This window comes from Nicotiana tabacum, chromosome 9, assembly GCF_000715075.1.
Source record: "Nicotiana tabacum cultivar K326 chromosome 9, ASM71507v2, whole genome shotgun sequence".
In the NCBI taxonomy this organism is placed as follows: Eukaryota; Viridiplantae; Streptophyta; class Magnoliopsida; order Solanales; family Solanaceae; genus Nicotiana; species Nicotiana tabacum.
The window spans coordinates 26244016-26254281 of record NC_134088.1 but is presented as its reverse complement, the minus strand read 5'-3'; the positions used below and the strand labels follow the sequence as shown (position 1 = coordinate 26254281).

The window sequence follows — 10266 nt, the reverse complement described above, 5'->3', positions numbered from 1 at the left end:
TCATTGAGAAACAATATAATTCAATACATATTACAAGTAGTTTAAAATTTAGTTTAAATACTACTTAATTATTTAAAATTATTTTATACATTACGAAATGCAAAATGAACATCTTTGTCCTTAATTCTTTTGTGTCGAGCTAAAAATTGTTCAAATTGGTGATTTTCATCTACTACCATTTCTACCTTTGGAGGTGGACATTCCCAATCATCTTGAATTGGTGCAATTATAACTTATAATAAAATTAACTTATAATTTTACATAAAAATAATAAATGCACGATAATTAATTTATTAAAATTATACGCCAAAGTTAAGATGTAAAATTAATACTGTAAAGATATTACATAAACATAATTAGATATATATAAAAGAGTTGAATAATAAAAATAATAATAAAGTAATACGGAATAGTAATGGAGGCCATTTTGCAGCCAAAAATGGCATTGGAGGCCAATTTCTCCAAAAACCAACTGAGCAAATGCAGTTGGCATTGGAGATGGCCTAAGGGGAATAACATTGCCCGAACAATAAGAAAGCAATTCAAAGTTGTTTAAATGATAAGTTCATCACTACTGTGGCACCACAGAAAACTTCCAGTTTCAATAACCGGTTGATCAACTCCAAGCCAGTTTAGTCCTTCAAAGATAAGCCATACTATAAACGCTCCATTTACCACTGTACCCTAGAGGTCAACATCACCTAAAATAAGAAGGCAGCTCAGATGTGTATAATCATAAGGCAATGAGCAGACCGCCATGGCTGCAACCCAAGCTGCATCCGGGCCTTAAAGCACCTTCAAAATCGGGTTGCCCCGCCAAGAGGCGAGCCTCTTCAACTCAATCCTCAATTCCTTGTGTACAGGAATTATCATCACAGGCTCTTTCAGTTCTGTACTATGTCCTCGTTTTGCCGTTGTAGTCCAGTCAGCTAGGATATCTGGCTCTCATTCAAGAGACCCGAGTTTGATTCCAGAAGTTGAAAGAAATTTTCCCACCAAGTTCGGGATTGATGCATTATCAGTTGTTATCACAGTTTCGATGTGTTGAAAACACAGCCAGCGGAACAACTTCATCAACAGGTGTGGTGAAATATTAGGGATGCAAAATGCTTTTTCTTCTAATATGTAACCTGAAAGCCGAAGGCTCAATCACACCCCTTGAACCAAGAAAAAGGTTCTTTTTCTGAAGTATATTGAGGCTCAGATCCATACTAGAAGAAGGCAAAAGGGAAGGCCACCACGCAATGGCAGCACAACATCGGTTGCATGCAAATAGAGCTCAATCAGACGCCATACCGGGTTGCCATGCTGAGATACTGGTCAGGTCATCTCCATGACCGACTCCGCTAGCACATATACACAAAAACATCATCATCACTGCATCTCTTTCCACCAACAACACAAAAAACTGACACACAGACAGATGTTATATAACTTAAAAATCCTTTTTCGTTTTCCAGTTTTTACTGCTTCTGTTTTCTCCATAAAATATAGGAAAATCAATGGAAAAAGGGAAGCCCACCATGCCATGGCTGCAAATTGCATGCAAGAGCGACCTCAATCACAATCCAGACATGAACTCTGGATTAGTAATAAAAAGGAAGTGCAATAAGTATTATCACATCCCTTTTACATGAACTCTAGCATATACTGCTTAAATTAGCCACAACTGCTTACAAGGAAGAATCTCAAAGCACAACAACATAGCAGTTATGCACTAAGGAGCACCCATAGTGTAAACACATAAAGTTACAGACAGAGCGTCCAGCTACTGCATGACCCAAAATTGATCTTCATAAATTCGAGGTATTATCACATAGGAAACAAACACGAAGACACAGTAACTTGTAAAATCACATATTGGAGATGAGACTTGCTTTTTGATATGGGAGCAAAGACAAAATTATAGCCCAAATTTGGTTTTTGAACAATTCCCTTTTAGTTTGGATTCACAGAATTAACAAAATCGCAAAACTCATCTGCTGTATGTCGATAGAGATATTTGAAATTTGGTCCTCATTGAAGGATGGGGAGGAAAAAATCGTGAACTTAACAGAGACAAATAAGAAGAGGACGGATAAAAGGTGGTATTATAAGCACCTCTTACATAAAAACCTCATTTCCCTGTTTGGCTCATTCTTTGATTCGAACTTGGAAGATCGAGCAAAAAATTGATGCAAAGTGTGTGTTTTTGAGAGAGAATGCAGGTCATAGAAAAATATGAGGATTTTTGAATTTTGAAATTGTTGAAAACAGAAACATACTAGAGGACAGCATCATCAACAGGGAAAAATACAACACACACACACAGTGTGAATTGAGAGAAAAATGTGAAGATGGCTATTGGTAACCATAAGAGAAATCATGGGCTTACCGGAGAAGGCGATTTCCAAACAAAACAAAAGAGAATGTGATGATGCTATCGCTGCAGACACCAGTTTGCTACATAAAGCCATATTGGATCACCCTGCCAAGATGCAAGTTCGAGTATATTCACAATAACGTGATTGAACATAGCCCAAAAAGGAAAGCAAGATTTTCACAAATAGGACAATTTCAGGCTACTTTTTAAGGGCTCAAATGTACAACAACAACAACTACAGCTATGCCTCTGTCCCAAACAAGTTGGGGTCAAGCTATATGAATCGTCACTAACCATGTTCCTCCATTTAAGCTCAACCCATGTCATTATCATACCAAATAAAGAAAAGGCGCAGATGCGTGTTAAGACAAAGCTAAAGAGAAGCCAACCACGCCATGGCTGCAAACACCAATTGCATGTGAGAGAAAGAAGTCTCAGTCACAAGCCATGTTGGGTTGCCAAGCCAAGACACGGGCTGGATAATCTCCACGCCTAATTGGTTAGCCCAGATATAGAAACATCATCATCACAGCCTCTCTTTGTACCTTCCTTCAACTCCAAAAAACACCACACCACACCTTTGTACCTTCCATCAACACCAAAAAACAACACACCACACCAGAGGAAAGACAGATATGTAGTAGTGTGGGGAGAGCAACAACAACAACAACAATAAAACAACAAAAACCCAGTGGAATCCCACAAGTGGGGTTTGAGGGTAGTGGGTACACACACCTTATCCAACCTTGTGCAGGTAGAGAGGCTATTTCCAAGAGACCCCTGGCTCACGCTAGTGTGGGGAGAGCAGTATTGTTTAATTATATTTCCAGTTCTTGTTTCATCTTTTTCCATGACAAGAGCTGTTGGTATTTTCTGAATATAGAGAAAATCAACAGCAGAACAGAGAGGGGCAACCACCCTTTAAAGAAAATCCCATCTGTTTTGCATCATTTCTTTAAGCCACCCTAGAAGTAGTATTTATCATCCCAGCACCTTTAATCCAGACAATGGGGTAGGCTCAAATTTGCCTTTGCTCAGACAAAAACCCAAAAAGCTTTGGCAAAAGACCTCCATGGCTGCAAACATCAGTTAATCTTATGAAACAGGAAAAAAAAAACACAAAACATTTGGATTTTTCTCCAATATCTCACAGACCATCTGAGCTGCCACGCCAAGATTACAATTTTTTCCCAGCTCAATATATTTATATGTCTGATTGATCTTCCAGAGAAGAATTAAATCTTTATAGCCTTATCGCGTCGCATAAATTGAAACAGGGGAGTAATACGCATTTTCACCAAACAGGTGGTTTTGCAATCGTACATTTGAGTGATCATTGGCGGCGGAGAATTGACAAAGAGCAGCAAAACCACCCAATGAAACTCCCTACAGCTCTTTGCTTCACCGCAACCTCAGACTTAAGCTAATGAGTTTTTTGCTATTTTCCTGTTAATCCAAGGGCAACCCAGTGCACAAGGCATCCCGCGTTCACGTAGGATCCGGCAAAGGGCCGCACCCAAGGGGTGTGATGTAAATAGCATACCCTAATCAAGCATTAGTAGCTACTTTCACGGCTCGAAACTGTGATCTGTAAGTCACACGAATACAACTTTACCATTGCTCCAAGGCTTGCCTCCCTATTTTCCTGTTAATCCAAATCATAAGAAAAGATTATCTTCTTTTTTTCTTTTCAACAAATGGGACTCAGATGTGTTATGATAAGGCAAAGAGAAGCCAGCTACGCCATGGCTGCAAAACACCAGTTGCAAGTGAGAGACAGAAATCTCAAACACAGGCCATACCGGGTTGCCAAGCCAAGATACGGGTCGGGTCATCTCTATGCCCAAATTGGTTAGCCCAGATACAAGAAACATCATCATCACTGCCTCTTTATGTAACTTCCATCAGCAACATAAACACACACACACAAAAAGTAAATACAGATTTCACTGAAAAAGATTTTACTTTTTTCGGAATTTCACAATTCTTATGTCCAAACGCCCACTTAAATCCTGTCTGCTTCTGCTTTTGTCATAAACAGGGGCTGTTTGGTTTTTTTTTTTTTTTGAAAATGGAGGAAAATCAGGGAACGGAGAGGGGCAACCACCCTTCTAATGAAAATCCCAATATTCTCTGCTTTGCCTCATTTCTTTCTGGGCTAACCTTTTTGCATTTTTAGGGGAAATTCTCGTGGGTTTTTCACCTGCGAATTTCAAAATTTAACGGAAAAGAGCGTTGTAAGTTTGCACTTAAGAAAATAACCTTCCAATTGAGGCTCAGATTTGTAATGTTGAAGATAAGGGAAGAGATTGGAGACACCGCCATGGCTGCAAACACTGGTTGCAAGTCGTCACCGTCTGAATTGCCCCGCCAAGTTACGGTTCCGATTATTCTCCTGCCCTAATCAAGTTGCTCAGAGACAGAAGAAAAAATCATAATCACAGCCTCAGATTTTTGCTTGGGTTGCTCCAGTGGTGAGCACCCTCCAAGAGGTTGTGAGTTCAGTCACCCAAGAGCAAGATAGTTCCAACCAAGAGATTATGAGTTCGAGTCAAGCAAGCAGGGAGTTATGAGAGAGAGAGAGGGAAGCTAGGGTCTATCGGAAACAGCTTCTCTACTATCCAGGTAGGGATAAAGTCTGTGTAAAACTAACATTCCCAGACCCCAGTGTAATTATATTGCGATGTTGTTGTTGTTAGTATTCTCTTTTTGGGAGTGAGGATTTGGAGTTAGAGTAGAGAGGTCGTTTGGATATAGTTTACTGCAGAAGGGCATTTTTTGGCAAAAATGAAATCACAGGAATTGTAGAGAGGAGCAGCTACCCTTGAGCTTCCCTCTACTCTGATCCAACTCTCATTCTTTGTTTTTCTCTGCTGTCTTAAAGAGAATAATTTAAGGCATCGATATTTCTTGTTTTGCCCTCTGATGTACGCTTATTTACGCTATAGTAGGCTTATCTGCAGTAAAGTTAAAGGTATTTTGGGCACACTGTACCACTTAACATGGTGGATCAATTGAATTTGGTTTTGTTAAATCATGAATGGAATATTTTGGTTTTGCCTGTCCTGGGAAATACATGTTTGACACGACCAAAATTATTTACAGTACAGAATGAAATTATTTAGAAAATAATTTTTCTTACACAGAATCATAGTGAAGAAAATGCTTTTGGCAGAAGAACTCAATCTTTCTCAAAATCCTCATTCTTTTGGTCTGATGCTTAAGCTAACACTTAGAGGCAAAAAGTAGTTGAAATTCAAAGAAGAAGAAGTTTTAGATCTATTTCACAGTACTTAAGAGGCTCAGATCTGCAAAGAGAGATCGGGCAAAAGAGAGGCAACCGCGCCATGGCTGCAAAATCACCGGTTGCATGCAAAGAAAATACCTTCGATTCGCCAGGCCAAGATACGGGTCGGATAGTCTCTATGCCCGACCTAGTTAGCCCAGAATCAGAATAAAATATCATCATCATTGCCTCTATTGTTATGAACCAAAACGGAGGGGAAAAATCACAGAAAACAGAGATCTGGGTGTTGTTGTTGATGCTCAAGTATAGACTGTACATATTTCCATGAATTCAAGGGCTGTTGATTTTTTTTTAAGTGGAAAAGGAAAATCATTGGCTAAACAGAGAGGGGCAACCACCCTTTGAATAAAATCCCAATACTCTCTGTTTTTGCCTCATTTTTTGTCTTTTCTTTTTTGGGCTAACTTTTCTTTGCTCGGGAAATCCTTCGGTTTTTTCACCAAATGAATTTCCACCTTTCACTTTTTGTGTTCTCTTGTTATAAATACTCTTGCTTTGAAGAATCTAGAACGGGTTAGTGAATTTTAATCAGTGACAGTTAGTACGTTACTATTTTTTAATTTATAATTAGTTAATAAATAATTATTTATTTACTTTTAAAAATCAACAACAATACTAACATTCACAATGTGATTTATGAATGAAATTTGTGAAGGATGAGATGTATGCTTACCTGTACATTGTGAGATAAAAATATTTTTAATAGAATCTTGGTTCAAGAAAAATATTTAAATACATAAATTTTATTTTTAAAATTGTGGTTGCTTTTGTGTTTGGATTAAACCTATTTAATGGGCCGGGTTGACCCTGTTCCGGACCTGCCCAGACCGATATTAAACCGGATCGGCCCGAACCGGTGGTAGGGGGCCGGGTAGGGCTGGGTTTGGGAGTAAGGGGTTGGGACGTTTATATTTTCCTTACCGGTTAACCGGATCGGTCAAACCCGATCAAGAAAAATCACTGTTGAACCGGTTAACCGGACTGGCCCGGATCGGTTCAACGGCTATTTTCTGAATTTCTTTTTTTTAAAAAAAAAATTTCATTTGACCGTTGGCAACAGACAACTTCCAATTTGACCGTTGCCCAACGGATATTTTGCAAGAATAATTCTTTTTGGATCATATTTTTAAAAAATAACACTTTTAGTAATTACTAATTGGTGTTGTTTTAAATCCTTCTATTAAGATGTCTAATTGTCACCAATTAATCAATATTTTATATACTTATATGGAGATTGGACCAACTGAAACCCCAGATATATATTGTTGTATGAACAAGCTAAATGATTATTTATAACAATTATATAATTATTATGCAAATATAATTGATGATGAAGCTATTAATGTAGGCAATGTTAATCTCACTATGCATTGTTCTACTTCTACTGCATCTGCTACTATGGATGAAGATGAAGGCATTGATGGTTATAATATTTGGTCTGCATTTCCTTCCACTCAAACCAGTAGCAGGAACATTGATGAACTTCAATTCTACTTGCAAAAGCAATTAGAGCCTCGCACAAAGGAATTTTCACCATTGGGATGGTGGCATGAGAATGAAAAATAATTTCCTGTTCATTCCGCTATGGCTCGGGACGTGCTGAATGTGCCAATTTCAATTGTTGCATCAGAGCGTGCATTTAGTCAAGCAAGACAACAACTAGGAGACACCTGTCACTCATTGGGAAGCAATGCTTTAGAAGTTTTAGTATGTTTCAGAGATTGGATTAGATCGGAACGAAGAAATCAGGGACGTGAAGATGTTGATAAACTAGAAGACGAGTACTTGGAGATATATTAACACATGGTCACCCATCTGAATTTAACACTCTAGAAGACGGCCAAGAAGTTTATATTGATTATGAAGAACTTACTAAGGTAATGCAAAACCTTTGAATGTAAACTTTAATTTGCAAGTTTGAAATAAAAAAGAACTTGCAAATTGTAAGTGCAATTTTTTTTCATCTTCATTGTATTATATTATCTTAAATTCTTAATAAAATATTCAAATATAAGAATTTTAAAGCATTTGCATTATTTATTCAAACACTCTTTTTATAAGATTATTTTTTTATTTTATATTTTTACTTTATCTTAATATAAATTACGGTAATTATACAAAATACAAAAAAAAAACAAAAAACTCGACACGGCCCAACCCCTTTGACCAGTAACCATTCCGGTTCAATAAAGCACCGGATGGGCCCGGACCCAGTAAATCTGGTTGGGGAAAATCGGTACCAGTCAGTCACATTTTTCTTCAACCCCAGACCGGCCCCTGTCACGCATAGTTTGGATCAACTTTCAAAGTTATTGTCGGAAGACTCGGATACAGGGAACATCACGTGGGACGTGGTCTCTTAATTCCCATCTCCCATAATATTCTTGTGATTTTTTTAGGTAATTTTTCAGGTAGAATTTTGCTAGGGATAGATATTATTTCTGATTGACAGGTCCTTTTATTTTTGTCGCTTTGTTAGTAGATGTTATAAATATTTGCTTTACAAAATTGAGGTTAATCACCCTCTAAAATACACTATAAAAATAAAATCGACAGCTAAGTTGAACATAAAACCATAGTATATGAAGACTAAAGTAAGACACTTCAGTGAAAGGGTGCATTTACCTAAGAGCCTGTTTGGATATAAGAAATTTTTTTTTTTCAAAAAATTTTAGTTTTTTTCGAAATTAGTGTTTGTTCAAAAAAATTTTAATTTTCACTTGCAAATATATTTTGGAAATTTTCGAAAATTTGAAAAACTCCAAAAAACTATTTTTCAAAATTTTTACTCAAATCACTCACAAAACTTCAAAAACAACCCAAAATTATATTCATGTCTAAACACAACTCTAAATTTCAAATACCATTTTCACTTGAAATTTTTTTTTCCACCTATTTTGAAATTTTACAATTCTTATATCCAAACGCCCACTAAAACGGACAGTTTAAAAGTTGGGGGCACTGATGTAATAATAAGAGAACTAGATATGAACTAGTAGATAGTTTAAAGGAAAAAAGTCCGAATTTGCCCCTCTACTATAGTATATAATTTACATTTGTCCCTCGTTATAGTTTTCGTCCAAATCTACCCCTACTGTTAACAAAGTTTGCACAATTGCCCTTTGCCCTAACGTCCCTCCACCGTGGCATCTGACTTCTCTAATATTTTGTCCATGTCAGCAGCCAAGTAAGCAGGTTCCACTAATTAACCCACCCTTTTTTTTATTAAAAAATTCTCATCTTCTTCTCCCTATCTTAACTCACAGATCCCCACACTCCAAAACCTCCAAAAGATCGTTCTCATCTTCTTCTCCCTCTGTTAAATGTTCTCAACTGGAATATTCTCATCTTCTCTTCTTCTCTTCTTCTCATTTCTCCGGAAAACTTTTGCTTCGACGGAAAATACAGACGTCGACCACTACTATAGCCATGAAAGATGATTTATGGTAAAAATCAAGGCCAAAGCCAATGCAAAAATAGAGCTCTGCCTACCAACCAAGAAGGTAAAAACTCCAAAGATTATCAGTTGCGTTGTTGAGTTTTGAGCTTCAAGTGCGCTCAAAATCGGATTGATGTCGTCTTGGTTTGGATTAATTTTGAAAAAAAAATTGAAAACCCATTTCGGATTTCCAAGTTCACGGATCTAAAAGTTTAATGGATGTTGAGTGATTTATTGTTTAAATCTTCTAGAAATCATTTAATTGTGTTAGATTCAGAGCTTAACACTTATTTTATCAAGATTTAAGAGAAGAAAACTTGAAACCTCCATTTCTAGATAGTGAGAAAAGTTGAATAACTCGTCAAATTCTTCGAAATCTGGAAAAGTCGTGAAACAAAAATATGAGAATCAATAGTTATTGTTGTTTTGGGAAATATGAAGTTACTTGAATTTGATTTGGGATTATTTGGTTGTAATGGTGGTTGGAGCCTTGGAGGTGCTGGTGGCTTTGAGTGGGGTGGAAGAAATGGTCGGGGAAGAGGATGGTGAGGTGGCATTTGGTCGTGTGACTAGGAAGCTGACATGGAAAAAATAGAGTGGGTCAGCTGCCACGATGTAGATCCGTTAGGGATAAGGACAAATATTTTAAGTTCATTAACGGTAGCGGCAAGAATGGACAAATAGTATAACGGGTGGTAGAAGTAAATAATATAGTATAGTATAGGGGTAATTTTAGACCTTTTCCCTAGTTTAAATGTCGGCCAAACGCATTAGTTTTTGTTCAAACGTTATATTTTGTATTAAAAAACTAATGAATATGTACAAATTATTAATTTAGAACCCAATAACTTAAAAGGATTATAATTTCGAACCCATAAGGTTCAAATCCCAGTTCTGCCCCTGTTTGATGTTACGATTATTTTTTCTTATAATACCCTCTAACATACCGTATATGAAAGAATCCAACGGATAAGTTGAACTAGATTCAATATATTTGCGTTTGATAAAAAATTGTTTGTCAATTTTATCTTTTTGAGTTGTTTCAAAAAATTTGTCTATCCTTTTAATGAAAAAAGTCAAAATATTTGAATGAAAAGTTTATGGAATCTCTATTTTTTAAAAACAAATTGTAGCTATTTAGACAATTATTGTTGCGAT

At 36.8% G+C, this 10266-nt stretch overlaps 1 long non-coding RNA gene across 1 annotated transcript; it reads right to left on the bottom strand.

The window, feature by feature from the left end:
• Positions 1–375: 375 nt before the first annotated feature.
• Positions 376–6122, bottom strand: LOC107799730 (uncharacterized). The gene is made up of 4 exons (XR_012694804.1): positions 3686–6122; positions 3098–3438; positions 2375–2467; positions 376–1346 (listed from the first exon to the last, which is right to left on the bottom strand). It is a non-coding gene; the product is annotated as an uncharacterized LOC107799730 (long non-coding RNA).
• Between the last annotated feature and the right edge of the window lie 4144 nt (positions 6123–10266).